Raw genomic sequence first — 23779 nt, forward strand, 5'->3', positions numbered from 1 at the left:
TAATGCCGAAACAAACGTTCGTTACATATATGGTGACTTTAATCAGCGAGCAGCTAATTTTATTGTTGACGACGAAAATGACCATTTTTGAGTACCAATTGTAGGAAAGATAATGAAACACTTCAAACTCTCTATAACGACAAGTTCAAACGCCGGATTGCGTCAAGTGAATCATGTTAGAAATCGCAACAATTGCTACCTAGACTTACTTTTTACTAATATGACTGATGATTTCTGCGTGATTCCGAGTCATCTTCCCTCTATGGAAAAACAGAAGTGTTTCATGTGATTAGATACTCCACTTTTCAACCACGAGACATCTAGAACGTTGATGACAGTTTATCCGAACCCTATCTCGATTTTAGAAATACAAACTTACGAGCTTATTAAAAAATAACTTGAACTTCGTATCGATTTGGCAAACCCTTATCAGCAGCCTCAAATCCTGACCAGTAGCCGTTGTTGCAAATATATTCCTATCAAACATTGAGCGATGGCTATTAATGATGGCGAAAGTACCTATAAAGCAAAAACAAAAAATATAAAATAAAAGATTCCAGTGCGTAATTTAATAGGAGAATATAGTTAATATAAAAAATAGAAAACAAAAAGCGCATAAGCGTATAAGAATAATTAGGAACGATTCAAATTTAGCATATTATTTTGTCATTATGCTTGATGAGTTAGATTTAGAAATTAAAAAAGGCACATGGTGATTACACTTAATAAGATTGAACGCAATATTAAATCAGACTAATCATTTTTTCAACTATGTTCGAGATAAACAAAATCCAGTAGTTTTTCCAACAAAATGCAACTTGACAATAAAAGATTGGGAATAATTCATTTGAAGTCAGTAGCTTTATTTGCTGATTTTTTCAAGACGTTTACACAATACATGATAACTGTGATCGTGATTACTCATTTCTCTTACCTTCTGAGTTAGAAAATGATGTCATGATCGATAACCTTATCTCCCAAACGAAATCCTACATGCCCTCAAATCTTTAGACTCTTCGAAGTAAGTGCCGGCCTCTAGACCACCTACCACCCATACCTGTTTTAAATCACTTCCAAATGAGTTTATCAAACCTCTATTTGATTGGCTAATTCATCTCTGAAACACAATACGCTTCCTTCTACTTTGAAACAAATCGTTTTAGATACCAATTTTAAAAGTGGCAAAAAATCTGACGTTAAAATTACCGTGGCATCGCTATGTTGTCTTGCATTCCTAAGTTATTTAGATCCATTATTAACAATAAAATCTTCACACAAGTTCAAGGTTTAATTCACCCGTAACCAGCAGCACGGTTTTGTTAAAGGAAGGTCAACAACGACTAACTTGCTTGCAAGTTGTATCATTTTCGATAAACGCTTTAGATGGAGGAAATTATGTTTGAAGCCTCATACACTGATTTCAGTATAAAGGGCGTTTGACAGAGTTGATATTTCTCTCTTACTTTTCAAATTATCCAAGCTGGGCCTCAATCCCAGGTTAATAAAATGGATTGAATCATGACCCGACTGGCAGAACCCAGAGAGTAAGATTTGATGAATGTTTATCCAAACAAGTTAAAGTTACATCCGATTACCACAAAGGATCCCACCTTGGTCAAATTACTAATCATCTTATTCGTCAACATGATAGCAGATCATGTATTTGACTTACCTAGATATTTCAATTTACGCAGATGACATACTGAAACTCTTTTCTAGAAATACACTTAAGCAATCTGATCTACTAGTGTTTCAAGATGAAATCAACGAATTTTATAAATAGTGTAAGAAAATCATACAACTGAATATCAAAAAATTGCCATTCAATCTCGTTTACAAGAGAAAGATCAATACGGCACAAAAACAAATATATATAGGTCAGAAAACAGTTGAAAGATGCAAACTAATTAGAGATTTAGGTATCATTCTGGACTCAAATTATCGTTTATAGATCACTATAATAATATTATCTATAAAGCAAACAACATGCTTAGGCACCTCAAAGATTCCGTTTATAATTTCAATGATCCTTACACAATCAAAACTTTGTACATTTGCACATATTTAGGCCTCATTTAGAATACTGCAGTATAGTTTGGGCTCCGTGTCATAGAAACACATGTAAACCACTATAGAGATCAGTTCAGAAACAATTTTTACTTTTTGCGGCTTTTGAAAACTGAGGGTGAACCGTCTCCTGCCATTGCCTCCTTATGCAATCACATTTGATAATTAACCTAGAAGAACTCAAAAACGCAGAGGAATTCTCAGCCAGTAGCTTTTCATGAACGATATTATCGCACAAAGAGTGGATAGTAGTGAAATTTTGGCAAATATTAATTTTACGCCCTATCCAATCCACTTTCAGAAAATAAGAAGCTCTATTTTATATCAATAATCAAAAGAACAAACTCATGGCAGAAATGGCCCAATAAATAGAATGATGACATGTTATAATTTTGGCACATTGTGAAACAATTAGTGTAACGATAGGTAAAACTAATCTTAAAGAGAAGTGTTCTTTCTCTAGACAAGTTAGGTAATGACTTGAAGTACACATAGACTAGATAATAAGTATTTCTTGTACCAAAGTATAATTGGTCTACATTTGATTGACAGCAAATAAATAAACCCTGAATCCCATGTCCTTCCGGGCGTTTCCACTGCGTAGGAGTTAATGAATCCTTTGCCCTTCGGGCGGTCGCGAGGGTGCTTTCGTTTGATCTCTGGTTTCCGGTCACTACACTTGTCGCATCTCCGTACCACAGCTGCCATATAATCGCCGAAGGTTTTGAGATCGACTTCTTGGAGATCAACTTATACCCCCACCCATTATCATTCGTTGATCCGCAGGAAGTTTAGCGGCGAGTTCCTGCACAGCGGTGACGGGTTTGTTAGGTAGGCGCGTTCGTTCGTCTGCAGCTTCTATATGGTCTACATAACGCGCCTACACTGCCATTCCGAAGTCAGTGAGTCCTTCCGGCTTATCCGCTGACTTTGGGGCTGGAATTTCTCGCACCTTTGCGAAGCAGAGCGTTGATCAGCAATTCCGGTCGTCCGAACCGCAAGCAGAAGTGTCTCAGTGACCTGCGGGACTGCTGCTGGCAGCGCAACCGACAACTTCGGCCGTTTCAAGCGCTGGTCCAGACTGAAGCACCGTTGGAGGCGCAGCATATTTTCTCCATCTGTAAAACCACGAGCACTTCCGTTGTGCTTAGCGGTAGTTAGAGATGAAGATCGTGCCATTCCGCTGGGTCACCGATGCGATCGAGGAAGTTCTTTAGGCAGGACTGCCTTGCTGCTAACTGCTGCTGTGTTGGGCGAACTGAATCTCAAGTTGGGGAATCCATTACTTGGTTTTGTATCACGCTTTCGGCATTGTCGAGGGGCTGAGACGAATTAACCACCGCGAGGGGGAGGACGCGTTTCCGCTTCAGTTACGAATTTTGTTCGGCCGCAACTGGTCGGATTTAAATCGAAGAGAGCGCGCGAATAAATTTTCGCTGCTGCTCCAGAGAAATTCTCAGGCATATTATAAGTTCTACCGGGCGCGCGACCAATGCGCACTGCTCGCTGGTAATTCTTTAGTCGTGAGGGCAATGGCTACCAGATCGTATGGGTTTGTGGTTGCGCTAGTAGTGCTCAAGATGACGCTTACCTGGGGTTCCATCGTTCGACTTACCGGTGGCCAGCTAGTTTGTCTTACCGGCATCATAGCGACCATAGATCCTCAATTGGACTCAGCGGTTCCACCAGCTGCTCCAGATTCTGATGAATGACGGCCCTGACTGTATCGAGATAAATGCGAGAATTCGCTCGCTGCATCGATCGATTCGTCTTCAGGATGGTACCGTTCTTCAACTACACTTGCAGGACGTGTTCGCCGCTGGCTTTAGTGGCCACTGCCATCAGCAAGTTGACCGGAGCTGAACAGCGATGAACTGGCTGGCTTGTTTCTGCCGCCGATATTTGAAACTTCTCCAAAAGCTTCCGGCACATTTCGCTTGAGATCGTAGATTTGCCAGCTCTTCAGATGTTGGGTTGGCGGCGCGATGCTGCAACTTCTTTACTCCAGCGATCCTTGAGAACTATGAAGGCAGCTTTTCGGATCCCATACGGCCTTCAGAAATTCCACCACGGTACCTGGCTCGATCGCCGAGCAGGAATTGACACCATCACTGGAGCGGTAGTTTCCAGTGTATCACTGGGTGGACATCGACCGACGAGCATTCGGTGCCAGAGGGGCTCCAGGGAGGAGGTTGGGTGTCACCCCTAAGCGCATATTCGACGAAGGTGAAGTCGCATCGATGGTGCACCACCTCTCGTGCCGCCACTACGATAGCTCGCAATTTCCTCCCCATCCAGTACTCTGTCGATCAGTTTCTGCTAACGTCCAAGTGGCGCCGCTGAAGTTCCAGTTCCACACGAGCGCGTTCGATCTGCTATCGTTCCACTGGCTGATTCAGGCAGACGGAGGCATTACCGGTATTGAGCTAGTGTGGCTGAATTCACACTTCGGACCGATATGACGTCATCACTCTGGTGTGCAGCATGCGCGGTTTAAATCACCACACAAGAAGGATCGATCCCGGATGCTCTCATTTCACCTCCGGCGCAGGCGTAATGCTTCCAGACGTCGCACTGGTCGCACTGGACCATGTTGTCCACACTATCTGGCCGTTGGCGAGCCCACACAGTTGTATTCCTCATGGCCATCAGTTTGCGCTGTCTTCCATGTTGCCACGAATTTTGAAGATTATCCCGAGGCTGGCAGGGCGCAAAGGGAAAAACACAAACCAGTTTCTGATAGCTTTGTGTATTGAGCTTCAACTATAATTAGATCGAAACGTAAGTATAATATTTCTGAGTAAGTATTCAATAATTACTCACAATTCGGTGGGCCTATATATCTTCCGCACTTTCTTTATGCCACACACTAACCCTCCTACCTGGTAAACAGAACTAAGTTAATTAATTATCTGATATTATCTTCATTTTAATATTATTTTCTCGCTTTTTTCTTTTTCAGGATTTGTCGGAAGGACCTACTGGACCACAGACTGGACAGACTGCGACGATGGATTTCACGCTATGACTGCGGATAAAAATAATAAATTATGGATAACTTTCGTACAACTCAATTCAATCCTCACTTTGCGACTACAATCTAGCAACTTGTCTGTAAGCGTATAATCCTACCTGAACTAATCCTTAATCGGTGGAAAATCCAATCAGGCACTACACGCTTCAATTTTTCTGAACCGTATTTTAATTTTCAAATTCTCTTAACTTCAGAATTCACCAGCTTTCTTCGTCGTAAACGTCTCTACTGCTGCTTCAACGTAGCTGGAATGTGGCGAAGATCATGACCGGAAGAGCCGATGACGGCTTGTCAAACGGTTACGATGTCATTCCACCAGCGTCGACGCGGCGCTTCGAAAGCAGCTGACGTGGCGCTTTGACAGCTGACGAGGTACCCGCTGAGATTCAGTGTTGGGCAAGGTTGCCAACTTGGCAGCTACTGCGTTAACATACGGTGAGGATCACTTTTGCTCGTGTGGGCGACTTACTGCAGCGAAATATCCGGACCTCGCCAGAGCGACGTAGTGAACCCAGCATACGCCCTCTGAGTGGTTGGTCCTGTTCCGGTGTCACGTGCTTTGAACCGGTGCGTATTAGCAAATGGTATTGTGCAGCTTGACGACGCACAGCGATAGGAAAGTTGAGTATTAACATTATTCCCTTGTTGCGTTTCCCCTCTTTCCGATCTTGGTAGGTAATTTTATTATGGTTTGGTTGTAGTTAGTTTAGTTTCTCTCATTCCCCTCCTGTTGTTTTTATTAGTTTAGTTAAAATGTATGATTTTTCTCTCTAGTAGTGATAAGGTTGTTTGTTTTTGTGTGTGTGCTCTCGCTGCAGTGATTATTTTCCGCAATGCACGAAGGCGAAAACGGCGAGGGTGTATCGTATACCCAGTCGGACATCTTTCGTTGCGTTCTGGTGTTCCAGAAACTGATGGGAATTGGAAACCAACAACATTGCGTTTAACACCTCTGCAACCCCCGCATCAAGGCCTACCCACCCGACTCCTGAAAGGGCCATGCTGTTTTTCTTTCGACCCGAAGGAAGACGAATGAACGTTAATTCTGAGATCAGCAAGGATCTTTGAGAATTGCTTCTCGTCAGCGAGCACCATCGACGACATAGTCTCCGGATTTCCAATAAGTTGAAAGGGAATTCGCAGTTGGTGACCGAAAGCGAATAACGAGATTGTTTCCTGTCAGCTGTTTGCCGCTTTGAGTAATACAGAGTGTATTTGCCGAGTCAGGCGATTGAGATCGCGGGTGGTCTCCAGACTGCTGAGTATGACCACCGAAGATATTCTTCTTGGCTCCGGGTCAATTCAAAACCGTTCTCTTCCCCTGTTCCGATACTGGATTGCCGGCAAATGCAATCGGTGTCACAGGAGGGAGAGAAAAGGCTTACACCTTCTGACTCCTTTTACGTGACCTTTTCCGGCTCTGCATTGCCTGACTTTGTGATGATTGGCAAACTTCGATTGCCTGTTCGGCTGTATAGTGCGAAGGAATTATTTTTGTTTTCAAAAGGATCATCGAGAAGCGAGAAAATGAGAGCCAGAGACCCTCGAGAAAACTTCTGAAAACTGCATCGCGAGTGTCCCCCAAGCCAACATGGCAAAATCGGAGGGCAGGTGGGGAATGTTCCCCAACGTTCAGCTCCTGAAGTCTTTCTCCAGGTATGACGACCCCTAAATCTGTAGAATTCCTTGAAGGGATTCATCGCAATCTTTTTATTCGAGTCAAGTTTACCTTGGCACCGACCCGCGCTAGAAAAGAGTTTTGCGCCTTAACAGGGGTTTGTTTTTAAGTCTGCTTACTTTGCAGCACCAGCAAAATACAGCACTTAACAAGGTTCCAAATGGGCTGTAGGAAAGAGAGTAATTAAATGTAGAGAGAGAGAGAGAAAAGGTGTCGGTGTCACTACAGATTGGCTGCAAGTTAATTTTAAGTGAATAAATGAGTCTTGATTGAACCCCAACGCGGTGTGTACGCGTTTCAATTGATTACAAAATGAAACCAGTGCCACCCTTTTGACCGGCCGAGCGAGGTTAATCTCGCTCCGTCGGTGCGCTTTCTACCAGGAAGAACGGAACTCTCCGCCCTTCCAAGGTTATCCGTCTCTGATGTTCCCATTTTTTCGATTTTCCGTCGGCTGGTGAGCATCGTGAGGAATCCTCAAAGTGCTCAATGTTTACGTTCGCTGGCATCGTGGATTTCATCGCCGCATTCTTCAACGCTTCTGGCTATGTGAAAACATGGTCAATTCAATTCTTCCTCTTGTAACAACACCTCTTTTGGGTAACTGGCTTCCAAAAATGTACTCCTTGGTATAATCCGTATCCTTCGATGGCATTAATTCAGTCAACGAGGTTAATGCGATTTCAGTTCTGGTCTGGAACTGTCAGAAGCATTCTTCACAAAATTAGATATTTTCAATTTTTAATTAACAAATTAGAATGCGATGTTTTTTTGCTTTGTGCCAGGCATGGCTGGCACCCGATGTGAACCTCCATTTTCCAGAGATTTTTAACATCATTCCTTGAGATCGTGCAGACAGACTTCAAGGTATGGCAGGGGTGCTGTTACAAGGATCAAAACAGCACTCCTTCTATACAGTCGTTCTTATACCTATGTCAGGCACCGAAGCCATACGCTTATCAGGTGACTATCCGAGAAAAAGAACCCTCAGTATCGCCTCGATATACTTTCTTCCTCCAGGAACTGCGATATCTCGCAGCAAGGACATCTCCCACCCATCTGCTCAGTTAAGTGCCCGAGCCACGGTTACTTCCTTAGAGAATTTCACTCCCTGGAACAGGCTGGGGGAACTGGCGACGACAACCGTTCATCTGTGGATATACGACCTCTGCGACGAACTTCCAACATGACCATTCTTCAGAGCTTAAAATATTCATCTTCATGAAGCAACAAGTCCAATTTTTGACAAACATCGCATGAATATTCAAAACATAGAATGACATAGTCAGATGACTTCTCCACGAACTCATTAAACTTCGACTGTCACTGAATATGTTTACTTACAGGCTATTGACATCCTATTGGTTCAGCCATCCATGGCAGATCGTAGCCAGGATGTCGGGCTAATTTTTTTTCATGCTGCGTTTCAATGATGACAGCGAATATGTCTATTGATGATGATGACACCGCGCTTGTCACCGGGTCGTTTACTATGTGCGAATAAACATAATTTGCATTGTTTATGTTGATCTTTTACCACTAGAATGTACCTCGCGGATGAAAATCAGGATTCAGTCCTGTGTGATAAATCATTTACTCATTTGAAACGTGTTCCAGATTTCAGATAATTTATCAATTTGTAAAATAATGCATAAATATTCAATGACTAATATTCAACTGAATATTGACTGTTCAGGAATCGACTATGAATGTGTCGGAAGTGAACTGACAAATGAAGAAAAATGGTCTTCACTAAAAATTTTCGATTATTTTACACTCTGCTTAACACTGGAGAAGTTACACGAGTGGCACCTCCAGCAAAAGATAGCCGATTAGATCTTTCAATATGTTCGAGCTCACTAATAGTGTGTGTGTAAAGAGTGTAAAATAATCGAAAATTTTTAGTGAAGACCATTTTTCTTCATTTGTCAGTTCACTTCCGACACATTCATAGTCGACTGAAGCCAGTCAATATCTCAGTTGAATATTAGTCATTGAATATTTAAATCGTGAACTCATTATGAGTAAAATGAATTTATCACACAGGTGACTGAATCCGATTTTCATCCGGCGAGGCATTTTCAGTAGTAAAACATCAACATAAGCTAATGCTGAATATGTTTTTAATCTTGCGATATCTTTATTCAGCTTGACAGTCGAATGGGGAATGAGTTGATAGAGTAGTCGTCTGACCTGCTCATTCTATCTTTGAATATTTCATGCGATGTTTGTCAAAATTCGGACCGAAGTTGCTTCATGAAGATGAATATTTTAAGCTCTGGTAGTGATCGTTTGCCAATCGAAATATAAATCTCTAATGGAACATAGGGTAAGACGGTATAATATGCCCCCCTAAGGCAAAACCTTGATAACTTTTTATTGCCGATTTCACCAATTTGAAGAGTTATGTGTAGATTGTGATTTGCCCGCTTCTTTTTCTCACACTCACTCTCATTTCAGGTTGATCGATTTTTTGTTACAGAAATTTACCCAATTATAACCCGTACTCGTTAGATCACATGTAAGCGTGTACACTAAATCGATTCCATAACTGATTTGACGGCATCTATTTGTTTTCAGATTGAGCACTCACACACAAATAATATACATGGAAAATCAAAAGCTTTTTTGAGTGTATTAGTGTGAGAAAAAGATGAACTGTGAGAAAAAAAATCTCATAAAACTCTTATAGAAGTGCAAAAAGCGCAATACTTTTCATCATAATTTATACCAAACTTTGTATTGTTGGTAGTGCAAAGAAGTCATAAATACATTGCCCGTGAGAAGTCATATAAAATATTACAGATAACACATAATAATGCTATTTTTGAAAAGTCGTGGAGAAAATAGATTTCAAAAAGTGCCTGGACAATACGCCCCGCATCTTTAGTTAAAAAGACTTGTTCCATAGCCCTTCAATTGGTATTTTATCAATCACTTAATAAAAGGTTAGAAATCCTTATATGGCAGACATTTGAAAACCAACATAGATCCATTTAATCAGGTTTTTAAAATGTTCAATAATTTCCATATAATTTGGAAGCTGCTTCTGCAAGCTCACGCCACGCTTATGTCCAGGTTAGTGGGGGCATATCGTCCTGCCTACACTGGGGCGTTTTGCCCCAGTAAAACATATTTTCGAAAATCGTTAAGTTTTGGAAGATGGAAGCAATTTTATATCATATTAACCACTGAGAAAAGTTGTTTTTGTTTGCCCAACTGGGTGTTCCCGTGCAAAGTTTTGCGGACAGTATGTCATGGCATCGCTCCGCAATGTTGATCATCGACAAAACGCGAAAAGTTACATCAAAACTGTCACTTTTTTGTATTTTTTGCTCAATATTTTCATTGCGCCATACAAAAATGCTTCCACATTCACATATAGTACGGATGGTTTTAGCAAATATTTATAGGTACCCACTGATTTTGACCTTTGAGTTAGGTATAGTTTCCTGAGATATCAGCAAGGGGGGCGTTTTTGGCCAGGTGGGGCGCATTATGCCGTCTTACCCTTCACCGGCCTCCTCCGGTCGATATCGCATATGACCTCAACGAAGCCTGGCATTGGCTGAACCCAAAATGTACTGAGGCAATTGTTGACGAGGAACAGTCGGTAAGCCGTACTTCCACCGCGGGAAGAATATCAGTTTATATCCGAATTGATTCTTAACAGCGCTCTCCAGGCACTAGCACCGGCCGGTGCCAGGAGTTTCGGTCCAGTAAGGAAGCCATCCTGCGCACCTCGACCTCAGGAAACGAGCAAAACCATGCAACCACTGTCATACGAAAGAGCTGTCATCGAAAGCGAGATGCGCAATGAGGCCCCAGTCCGTGGTGGGATGACGAAATGTACAAAAACTCTATCGCGAGAAATCCAGCGGCGTTTAAGTATTTTCGAAAACATGGCTGAAACAGTCGTGCTTCATAAACTGATATAACGCTCTTGAGGACCAGTTCAAGAAGCTGGCTCAAGGCGAAGAAAAGAAAAAGCGATTACTGAGGCACTTCGTCGAGGGTTTGGTCGCGCGAGACCTCGAATTAAAGACACTTTGGTCCGTCGGGAGAAGAATGCGTAACGCGTCGTCGGTGAACGAAGATCTGTGAAAAGTTCACCACAGTGGAATCATTCGATTTCGCTAAGAAAGTCTGTCAGATTCCGTTCCAGTGAAATAAATGCTTCGGAATCCGCCTTTCAAGCTGACAAAGCTTAATGGTGACATGGATCATCTGTTTTCGATGGATTGAATTCTCATCGCTCTTCTTTCATGCTTAACAATTTCTGCTCCGGGGATGGATGAAGAATCAGGTTCAATTTGGCTGAAAAACCTCCCAGACGTCGTGCGGAAGAGGCGTTTTATTGAACTTCTATTCAATCGATTCATGGAAATGAATATTTAATTCCGGATGATTGGAGGGAGATGCGAATCATAGCCATTCAAAAGCCTGGAAAGCCCGCGTCTGATTGTAATTCGTATCGTCCTATCACGATGCTATCGTGTCTTCGGATGTTATTGGAGAAGATGCTTCTCCGTCGGCTCGACGAATGGGTTGAGTCAAATAGTTTTGTTATCCAGAAACTGGTTTAGTTTTCCGTGAAGACGCAAAGGAACGAACGACGCTCTTGCGTTGCTTACTTCGGAAATTCGTAACTTACCTTCTCGTACCGGTTATTCTAATCAGAAGTTGATTTGCAAGAGACCATTGAGATACTCCCTAGAACAACTCAAAATCTAGACTCTAAACAATACGATGAGTCTAGAAATAACTTTGGGAGTACTTCCTTTGGCACGATCGTTTCCGCGGATATTATCGCTTCGTTTCTGCTCATTCGTTGTGAGGTACTAAACCCATTGGTTATTGAGAATTTCAGGAAGCTGCTTGAACGTGTAATCCTCAAACTCGTTTTATGAATTTGTACTACTTTGGTACATGACGTTGGAGGTAGCCCCTCTCTTCGGATACAACCATGCCAAACAGGAGATTCATGGAATATCTGATTCCCATCAAAGTGCGATGCAGTGATACCTAGAATATTTGGCAAACAAATATGGGTACATGTCAACGCCGGACAGATTTTTTTCTGGATGGATTCAAAAATCGAGGATTGCAACTTCGGTTTCGGTGTACACAACGATTTTCGTGGCGCCTCCTTTAGAAATTACAGAAGCCATATTTCCGGTATACATTGCTGAATTAGCGGCTATATACTACGCGTGGAGTATGTTGCAGCACTTCTCTATCGAGCACTTCTTCATCTTCACCGACGGTCTCACCAGTTCTTCTGGAGGCTGTTCGGTCGATGAAGCCGATTAATTAAACACTCAGCGTATCTCTCCTTAAGGGGGATACGAAAAGCGATTGAGTGCTTTATCAAACAGTCGCTCCTACACCATCACCATAGCATGGGTCCTTCATTGCTTCACAATTCCGAGGCAATGAGAAGCCAGACCTCCTGTTCAAGGTGGGAACTATGGAAGAGCGAGTGTTACGAGCGACAAATCGCCTTTGATGAATTTTTCGCAATAGTTCGTCACGAGACTCTTTGATCAGTTGGCGGCGAAAATGGAAAAATGGAGATATGGGTAGATGGCTGCGTTCTGTTCTCTCGCAGGTATCGGAGATTTGACCATAGTTCAAAAGATTGAACGTGGGACGTGGATTTCATTCGAACCATGTGTCGCCTGATATCTAATCACTGCTTGCCCGAATACACATACGTTTCGGATGGGGCTTACGGAAAGCTTAATCTCTGTGTCATGCGGCGTACTATCAGGAGTCGAGCATCGTGAGAACTTGGTCAAGGTTGGCTGAAACTCTTCAGGTCCGAGGAAAACAGGATAAAACCAATTAGGGAAGTGCAGCGGGCAGAGTTGAAGTATATGAACCTTATCTATCAGTTTTTAGAAAGAGATTGATGTTAGAATTTGAATATTTGTGTTTCCTCTCTGTTCATCGCATTCTCCCCCTAACAATGTCCTCTTCTTTTTCGTTGTTTCCCGTCTTTTCTTTTTGTTTTGTCTTCAATTGCAGATCAGTACCGAAAGTCCATCATCAAAACAAATCAACAACATCGTGATTAATAATTTTAATACCCTAAACCCCCTCCTTTTCCTCATTGTGTATTTGTAATCCCTAACCTCAGAGTCTGGCCGCGTGTACGTCAGTTGCCAAACAAAACTCTAGTTATAAGAAGATTAGCAGAAATTGTAAAACGAATTGTAAAAAAAAATCCAGCTCCGTAACGCCAAATGGCAAATGAGCCTTCCAAATAAACGCAAGATTAAAAACAAAAAAAAGAGCGACGGATTCCGCAAAGCTAGGGTCTGGTTAGAATGGGTTTGGAGGGACCACTGGCGCGTGCTGCATGATTGAGTGTTTGGTTTAACTAGCTCCAATTATAAAAATTATAATCGCATAATATACGGTCAATATGTGGTACGGAAGCAGAAGTACCTGAGAAACAATCCCAAAAGTTTTTGGTTATTCGCCAACGACAAGCGGAAAGAGTCCGACTTACCATCAAAGCATGTGGTATTTGGAAGAGAGGAAGTGGTGACGACAAATGAGAGTATTTACGGCTTTATTTGCCAAACAATTTGCCAGTGCGTTCTCCAGCGCAATTATCAATCCCTGATGATATTCCTTGTGCATTAAGGGATATTGACGGTAGTAGCCATGTTTTTCAACATTCGCTTGAATTTGTTAATGACCAGGACATTCTAAACGCTATTAACAACAAGTTGAAACACTCGGCACCAAGGACCAGATGGAATTCCTCCAAACGTTCTTCTTGTTAAATGCTCTTCGGGCTATCTGCGGACCGCTAAGATCGATCATCACCACAATTCTTTCCCAAGGTAGCTTTTCCAGTGCTGGAAGGAAATCCATCATGTTCCCTTTCAAGAAGGGGAACAAACGGGATATTCGAACTACCAAGTAAGTTACACCTCTCTCAGTACAGGATCTAGTATTTGAAATTTTACTGGCCAACGAACTGTTTTCGGCCTGCAAAATGCCCACATCTCTACCCGACCAACGCAGGACTCGGCCTCTCAGACAGCAGAACTGTAGACTACAACAACATCAGACTGATTACGCTGCTTTGAGCCCATTAAGAGCGATGTGCCAGGCTTTTCTAATTTGTGTTATGACACAATCCACGCACTTCTATAGGGACCAAAATTTCAAACTTGAAAAATTAGGATCCAATATTTATGAGACACGAAAAATACATATTGAATTACAAGATTGTTTTAGCCAGCCAATTAAGTAGCAGACTTTTAGTGAATGAAAAGGCTCCCTAATCAAATTTCTTGTGATGTGCTCCATCGGCACCAATTTCAATTGCAAATGTATTTGATGAATACGTAATTAAATACAGTTCTTAAAGACCTTTTTGAGTGCACATTGTATTGCTTCGAAAATTTTAGTTTTCAATGTGAAATATTTGTACTTTTGAAAAATCGGTGACATTGAAATGGTGTCGCGTCACGAAAATAGTCAATATAATTTATACTATACAATTAGTATAAACATTGGAAAAATAATATTTCGGATTTTCTTAGCACTCGCTGAGTCAAAAGCTTTCTTTTCGTATATTAAAAGATCCAAAATCGGAGCATTTCTTGTGAAGTTACACTCACGTACAAATATATAAGGGTGTCCGTTAACCCGAATCTCAATGTGCTTCTGAAATAAAAGGATAAAAGTCTTTCGATTTATTAAAACAGAATCACAATGCCTCTAGGAAATTGAGAAAAAGTTTCTTTTAAGTAAATTAGGGCTTGTACATCGAATAGCGTAACAAAATTGGGGGTGCGACAAGACATCATTTGTAGTAACTGTCCATACATAAAATCTGTATGCTAAGTTTTTTTAGTCATGTTTTAAAACTGAATCAACAATTTTGAGAAAAATAAAACTATCGAGTATCAAGCTTCTTCTAAATCGGAGATAAATTCTTAAAAAAGTTGATATGTTCAAACAAACAATTTTATTATTTTATAGTTTTGGCGGAATTACACCAGCTAATTGGATAGCATAACTGGAGAGGGATTGATTTTGGTAGAAATTATTTTCCAATTTGCTTAACGAACTTTACGATTTGAAGACAATCTGACTTTCAATTGACGAAACAGTTCCACAAAATAATACAACAAAAAAAACAAGTGAGTTAAATTTTCACCTAAATACCAACTAGGCTGCAACAAATACAATATGAAACTTCCGAGGATGCGTGATGACATAGAAGTCGATGTTTGGGTATATTTTTTATTGTAAAAAATAAAAAAACTTGGAGAAAACCCAAGTGTTGCAAATCACCCCGTCTTGATTTGGCAGTACTGCAGTTGTATAAGATAGAGATGGTAACGCTCATTAGAGGCTAATTCAGGACGCTATATGGGGATATGGAGCACATCCTTACTTAATACTTTCAATGGAGAAAAAGGTGTTGGAGATTCAGGACTCTCAGCATCAAGAGAGGGTGCATATTCCAAGCAAGCGATAGCTTGAGTCCTCTATTGTTTTGCCTTGCCATGAATCCCTCTCTTAACTAGCGCTCAACCAACACAACTATGGCTATCATTTGAAGAGTGGGGAAAGAAGTATAAACGTTCATTACCCACACCTTTTCATAGACGAGATTTGAGAATGTTTGCGGAATCTGTGGAGAAGCTGCTGCCAATTTCTGCGGCCTTCTTGTAACGGTATTCAACAGCGACATCCAGATGGAATTTTGGTATCGATAAATGTCGATCCGGCTAAGACCATCTACACCGGAGACACCTTTCGTGGATACCGACAGTTTCCACGTCAACGAACAGAAAAAGATTCGAAACATGGATGAAGGCGAAACGTACAAATTCCCTTTTGAGTTTCCCTGAAACTGAAAGGGAATCCACCATACGATGATCAAGAAAAGAGCTTTATCATGTCCAACGGGTATTTTGAAGAATCTCTTGTCGGTCGGCTTATGCAGTGAAAGCGATAAAGCACTTTTGCCGGGCCCTTTGTTGACATAAAAAAGTTACGAGGTGGTGAAGTAGAATAAGACTGACTTGGAGGCGTTAGAACAAGCAGTACAGTGCCGTTCATTCTAAGCATCGTACGTGCGCCATCCGAAATCGTCAATTGAGAGAGTCACTTCTGCCACGTACAGTAAGAAGGAGAGGCGTCACCGATTTACAGCGAAGATACCTAGTGGAAAGCTAGGAACTACGGATTCAGTGCCCTGCACCACGCCAGCGCAGGAGGACTGATCGGCTGGTGGCGACATCAAATCTTTCGACGAGATGATCGCATCGTGGGAGCAGGAGTTGCATGCGACAAACCCCCCATGAACTCTTCTCAGAAACAGAAAGATTCATGGTAGCCATCCAGGACCGGGTAAATGCGACGATGAACTATCGGCACTATATATTGCACGAAAACGTGGAGGACCGCTGGAGGAAGCGGTCAGTAAGAGATTCGATCAGTAAGAGAGACGATCGAGCATATCGTGTCCGGGTGTTCAGCCTTAGCTGATTCGGCTCTATTCTCCGGTCGTCATCATCAATCGCAACGAAGTAGCCAAGATTGTGCACTAACAGCTTGCTTAAGACACACAAACTTGATTTAACAGTTTGTAATCGCCTACTACAAATAACCATGTGTGCCTGTCCCGGTTCTGGAAGAAATGGTTTCTTGTGAAGCTGTACTGATCGGATCGCGAGATCATTATATATGTCCTCATTCATTGCCAAAAGATAACGAAATTACCACGACTTAGCGGAGGAGTTGAACCATATATTGGCACCTGGAGGATGTGCGTATAATTCCGGTTGTTATCTTCAGCAACCGGAATAGTCCTGAAATCTCTTCTGAGATCCTTAGAAGAGCTGGAACTATCCCAATTCATAACCTCCATGGCATCCAAAGACAGTGGTTCTTGGAACTTGCAGTATTACAAGAAGGTTCCTAAATCACCATAACTAATACATCGATTACGAGCATTTATTATAGGGATTTTAAATCAATGACAGCGAATGAGAGATCCACAGAGGCCCTAATCACCTTTGGCATTCAGATTGCCCGGGTAGGTGAAAATTCCCAGCACGCTTGCCGAGGAAGTGCCAAAACTCTATAATAATAGAAATATCGAAAACAAAAGTGTATAACTGAGAGGTGGCTCCCCCATAACAAAAAGGCTTGGGGCTCTCCTTAGCCATGCGGTAAGACCAGCATGACTAAGCTCAAGAACGACCATGCTGAGGGGTGGCTGGGTTCTGATTCCAGTGCCGGTCTAGGCAATTTTCAGATTGGAAGTATCTCTCAGCATCCTGGGCATAAGAAATATCATCGTGCTAACTCAATGATATGCAGAATGCAAAAATGGTAACTCTGACTTGGGAAACCCTTCGCAGTTAATAACTGTGGGAAGTGCTTAATGAACACTAAGCTTTGCAGTCAGCTCTCTGTCCTAGTGAGGGGATGTAATGCCAATAAGAAGAAGAAGGACCAAGGTTGTAGAATGCACTTAACACTGTTAATAGAAAGTGGATGACTTAGTAGAAGATAGTACATTGTTATCATGAGACAGTAATAATATATAAGTAACAGAATTTTGCTATCACAAGACAATTTGTTCTGTGTGATGGTAATTTATAATATTCTTGAATAACATAAAAATAACAAAAACCTGATATAACCAGGAAAATTTGTTATTATGTTTAAATTTTTTTATTTCACCCTCTACCAGAGAAAGAGCGGCAGGTGAACGAGACTAAACAACAAAATAGAACTAAAAGGCATCTGAGGAAAAAAACTCCACCAGCGTATGAAACAGAGAGTAATTTCGCCATTGATGACTCATTACCTCACTTAGAAATTGACTTCGTACTAACGCAAATAGAGATACAAGTAGACCTCCTTTCTCTGCAACAATCTAGTTGTTGTTTCAGGTTCTTGGTCCTGCATTTCCGGAGTGTGGCAAAGAATGGATGCAATGGGAATCAAGAAAGCTTCCCACTCGAAAAAATGCTTGACCAAAACGAGAGTCGAATTCGCCATTTTTGGATTGGCAATCCTACGACTATATTGCGACAATCCTGGCTATATTGCTAAGGCTGAAATTCGTATCTGAAATTACAATCATGTAATAGAAACTAATCAACTATTCTTGCTCTAATACTATTGCTTAATTTTCTGCGTTATCCCCCTCATTTCATTTATTTAGTTTACATCTAAACAGATAACACTGAATCAACAATTTGACACCACAATACACGCCGGTTCGAGGCCGCATCTCCATCCTCGCGGATACTTCCCACGCTCGCCATGAAGTCGTTTTGCACCTGGTCTCGCCCATCTTCTTCTGCCGGATCGGAAGCGAACACCATCTTTGCAGGGTTGCTGTCCGGCATTCTTGCAACATGTCCTATCCACCGTAACCCTTCCGACTTTAGCTACCTTCTGGATGCTGGGTTTCCGTTGGGCTTTTCGGGCAAGCTCATGGTTCATTTTCGCCGCCACACACCGTCTTCTTGCACACCATAAAGATGGTCCCTCGCTTCCGTCTCCCTCGAATACTCCGAGTGCTTGCAAGTCCTCCTCGACAGATTTACTTTATTCTCATGCGTACAACAAATGTGCTATACTGAGACTCTTACTATTATACCAGCCTCATAGCACTTAAGAAGTCCAAGTATCTTTGAGCAATCGAGGGACGCATCAATCAAAATTTTGAGCTGATAGCACAGGATGTGACACCTCAGAAAACTGTTCTTCTTATTCAGACTAAGCATTTCGAACTTGTTCTTGCAGTCAAAGCTTTCTCAGAGCTTTTCCACGGCTTTTGCGTAACGCTTTTTATCAGTTGAGTTTTCATCACTGCTTCTTTAAAAGTGCGTCATTAACAGCAGAAGTTGAAGTGTATTGCTCCGCACATCGCACTCCTTGTAGAATTGGATCTAAATATTTCCATTTTCTTCTCACTTTGATCTTCTATTTGATTCGATTTCCCAAGGTCATCATCATTCCAAAGCTCTAAATGATCCGGATCATCGGCCTCTTCCTGTGAATCTCCGTCATCCATCAGGACCAAACAAGCATCGTATTCATTCAAAAGCTTCTTGTTGCACAAGTTTAAGTCGATTGACTGTTGCAATCATAAGTTGCTGGCATTATCGGTAGTCACCGACAAGATTCTCCATTACATCAATACCATATATATGGGTGTAGAATTCTCATTATTTCGCTCAGTTGGTAAATTTTGCAGCAGTATGATAAACATGCATTTTACTATCAACGCAAGGGTTCCAGATTGTGCAGTTATTCTTGACATACTCGATCTTCTAGAGATGAATTCCCTTTCGAATTCGGGTTGCCAAATCGATCTTGGAGATAAACATACCGTCGATGTCAGAGATAATGTGTTTTTTAATCTGAGAGCTTACTTGATGGAGGACATGCTTCATTTACTCAGGGTTCATAATCATCTTGATGTTTTGAGATCATCCTCAAATTGGTCTTATGATTCGTTGAAAACAGGATAGCGAAGCAGGTTGAACGGAAGTCCCATTTATCGGTGAGAAGTCTCCACTAATGACGAAGTTAATTGTACATGAATCGATTCAGACTTCAACATTTGGATTTTTTTTAGCTGGTTCACTGTTGATTTCATCATCTTCGTTATGGCAACAAATCCAAATTTTCGCGCTACTTCTTTATTGCATACTTCTTCTAGAGTCGATAATAACTATACTTACACGTAAATCAAAGGTTATTTTTCTCATCACTTTACTTTTGGGTAGCCTCCTTTCGTCAAAAGATTTACTTTGAATAATTCCTCATCCGCGACTGTCTGTTTTCTGAATCATTCTCTGGTAGACGAATACGACATTTACTTAGTTATAAATCTTTGTTATCCTTTGATTTGCTGAAAATATGAGATGTTAATGCTTGATTCACATCCTAAAATTCTAATCACTTTCCTCTAGTAATTTCAAAATAATTTGAAAAAATAGTTGACTATAATCTTTAGAGATAATATTCAACCCAGGACTCAAAAGCAAACAAGGTACCGTGTTTCAAATTTTCGACGTTTTTATATACGTTCCAGTGAAATGCAATTAGGCACAGAATCTCTTAAATCCAATTAAATAGTACGGCGGGTAGAAAGATTTAAAAAATATTTTAATTGGTTATGTATTATACTAAAAAATATTTCTAAATGCACACCTTTTTAATCAATGCCTTTGAAGTAACGCAACGTATATTCCGGTAACGGTCGGTACAATTTCATCTGATTGTGCACCAAATTGGTACCATCAACTAAACTGCAGCAGTCACGGTATACGAAAACGAGGTAGGCTCGTTTAGAAGAATGGACGCATCAGATGTGACGCATATTTTATCGCCACATATTTGGGTACAAAGTGAGGATCATCTCAATTGGATGATTAAACTCAAAATTAAACTTTGGGGTAAAAGTGACAGTTCAATAATTATCGAATAACCCCCTGCTGGATGAGCAGATGGATTACTTTTGACAGATATCAAGATCGTTCTTGATCGATGTCTTATTGGAATTGCTGGGTAGCACGCAGCCATTCTTATGGCCGAATGATTTTTAAATTTTCGAATTATCAGTTTTAAGTGGAATTAAATTTGATTCGGGAAATGAGACAGATTCCTGGGCATGCTGCGACCGTGGAAGCTTCGTCTCGGTCCAGCCTGTGCGAAGATAGCAGTGACGTCAATCATGTTGACATTCCAAGACTGAATGTTTACCTGCGTGATGGAAGCCTGCCTTGTTTTTTTAATATGCCGTGTGCAGAAGCGTGCAATTTACTTGACTTTTGTTTGTTCTTTTCCTAACGCTTCGTTCCATTAAGGTGATTTCAGCTCTATGCTGTTGAGCCCATGAGATGGATCGCGCCTTGGGCTGGCAACATGAGGCGCATAACGCAACTGAACGGCAGGCAAGCTGCAATTTTAGAAACGCATCGCCTACTTCGTTCGTAACGAGAAGGCTTAAAAACGCGTCCTCATGCACCACCAACCTAAAGCATCGTGCACGGTAACTCTGCTCCTCGAGCATTGTCGCATGTTTGCATGTCCGTAGGGGACAGCCGGTCTTATAAGCGTCTTTTGCATGACACATTTCCGGTGCAGTGGCATGAATCTTTTCGTGCAGTTTCTTCTGGAACCGGCATCAATGAGCCTGACTTACAGATGATGCGCCTTCGTATTTTACGCGACTAACGTTGTTGTCAGTCACCGTTAGAAAGGATCAGGAGGTAGACGAATTCCCTCGACCACCACCTCGAAGGGGTATCCCCGTCTCATCGTAACACTGCTTCCCAGGCGGGCCCTGTCGCGCTCGGTTCCGCCTACAAGCATGTACTTTGTCTTTTGACGCATTCACCACCAGTCCAACTTTTTGTTGCTTCTTCACGTTTTCAGGCGGGTGTACGGTTCTGCCACCGTTGCAAATGTTCTCGGCCGACAATGTACATGCGTCATCCGCGAAACAAATAAATTGACTGGATCTGTTGAAAAATCGTACCCCTGGCTGTTACAACCGGCTCTCCGCATGACACGTTGCCAAATACCTCATTGTTACTGTTGAACACTGAAGTCTCGTTTTACATAAAGAAATTCAAAAAATACCTGTAGATTAATTCTAAACTAAAACTTCCATGGCTTTGCTTCATCCAATCATGGTTTAAGCACGGTTGGTATTCATAAAATGCTCTCAATCAACCTGAACTTTCAAAGTTTTTAAATACCACCTGAATTTTCTTTGATCTTTGTGGATCTTTTTCGTGGAGTTAGATTACATTCATTGACCCCTTAAAGGTCTTAATCGACTCAAAACCCACTCGTGTAAAAAAAAGAACTGGGTGTACCAAACAGAATCAATGATTCTATTGCACACGGATTTCAGAAAGGTTAATGACATCAACCTGGTTTTCCTTGAAAGTTTTATTATACGCTTGTAGTAAAAAAGAATAATTTCACCGGAGAGTAAAGCTCAAGGAGTTATCTTGTTATTGGCATTACATCATCGACCAAGACATTGCCGCCCTCGAAGCTTGGTGTTCTCTTAAGCACTTCCTGAAGTTTGCGAGATTTTCTAAAACTATCTTACCATTATCTTTGCATTTGTAGCTACTCATCAGGGCTAACACGATGATACATTCAACACTTAGGGAAGTCGAGAGGAATTTTCAACCCCAAATCCAATTTTTCCTAGACCGGATGAGATTCGAACCCCAGCATGGTCTTGCTTTGAAGCCGCACATCATAATGCGCAAGCATAGCTCATCACTTTTGCAAGAAAAAGTCTACTTTGAAGAAACCTATGCCAACTCAATAATACGAAGTTACTGACCAGCAAATATGCAACTAAATTCAAATCATGTACCTATTTGGAAATCTGTAACAAAAGTGTAAAAAATGTAAGTAATGGTTATCGTAAACTCAAAAAGAATTACAATCACTGAAGCAATAGGGATCTAAAATTCTGCCAATTTATTGGTGAAGTAAAAGAACACTTTTCAAATATTTAGGAAATTCTTGCATATTCACTTACCGCCAATAACAGGTTCGATTTGTTGATGTACAACACCACCGAAGGGTAGAAGTGCTTCTTCTGGTAGTAGGCGCATTTCCGATCACTAGGCCAGTGATCCGGCATAAGGCTGATGACCGATATTCCTGAGAACACGCTTATCTTAACTACGCAATCATCCGAGCCAGCTGGCTGATGCTTACGAAGAAAATGTTAATTTTGGATGACCTTCGTTTATGGCGAATTTTGAGACCACTTCTCTTGTTGTTGTTACTGCTGCAATCAGCTTTTCACTCTGCAATCCTGGGAAGTGTTCCAGAAACTTCACTGAGGATGCTGATCGATATTTTCCACTCGTTTAGTAGAGGGGCTGAAATTGATGAATTGTGGTCTCAACTGGCGTTTTAAATACATTCCCAATCATGATTTTTCTGTTTTCGAATGTTGAAATTCATAAAATTTCAATAATCAGGTAGAAACATACGAAGTTCTAATTCCACGTACACAGTGAGAAACACTGAATCCAATATATTTATCAAAATTTTGACGTAAAAATGACAGTTTGTTCGAGGGGAAAAAAAATGAAAAAAATTTGGTACAAAATTAACGCTTGCGCAAAAGGGCCTCTTCAACATGACTACACTCAGAAAAAATAAAGATATTCTTCCGTATTTTTTTTTTAATTTTCTTCCCGTGTCACACTCACCCGAATAAAAAATACAGTAGAATTTCTATAAAATTTATTGTAACACTACTATTAATAACATTAAATTAGCAATCGGTTATATTATAAAATGAGGCCATAGAAATACATTAGAATGCATTGATATGAATGCATTTACTCAAATCAAATGAAGTTTTCACCAATAGAATGTACGGGTTACAGTTAAGTATCATAACTATGCAAAATCTGAGATTTTCCACATACATTTTTTCGTCACACAATAGGAGTGTATGGTTAATCTATTGTTGAAATATCAAACAAAACATTCCAAAATACAATGGAATGCATTATATTTGTATAAATAAAACAATACGATTTTTTGATTTCCTCAGTGGTAACAGCTTTACTTATTCATGACAATGCAATGTTAAAGCGAAAAAATGCATATTTGGCGCTATAGAGGCAAAAATTGTTATATAGTTTATATGCAATGTAAAAGAAACGTTTCAAAAGTTATCAATGTATAGATCTTATGTACGAAACGTTTAAAAACAATTACAAGTAATTACATTAGAGATATATGTTGATGTATTAGCATCCCTCAGTGTTGATACAATCTGTGCAAACCATCAAGAAAACAATATATCCTATTGTATACTATGCATTAACTGTAAATGGTAGTGTTTACACTATTGAACCCAATAGTACATTTTTATCCAGGTGCGCTGGATTCGCCTACAAAGATGCGCTAAACAACGCATCAACTAGGTTTGACAGATA

The 23779-nt window shown here is 40.9% G+C and overlaps 1 pseudogene; it reads right to left on the reverse strand.

Annotated features, from left to right (window-relative positions):
- The window catches only part of LOC134204811 (E3 ubiquitin-protein ligase HRD1-like), a 30774-nt pseudogene extending 8313 nt beyond the window's left edge, over positions 1-22461 (reverse strand).
- Between the last annotated feature and the right edge of the window lie 1318 nt (positions 22462-23779).

This window comes from Armigeres subalbatus, unplaced genomic scaffold (genome assembly GCF_024139115.2).
Source record: "Armigeres subalbatus isolate Guangzhou_Male unplaced genomic scaffold, GZ_Asu_2 Contig915, whole genome shotgun sequence".
Classification (NCBI taxonomy): Eukaryota; Metazoa; Arthropoda; class Insecta; order Diptera; family Culicidae; genus Armigeres; species Armigeres subalbatus.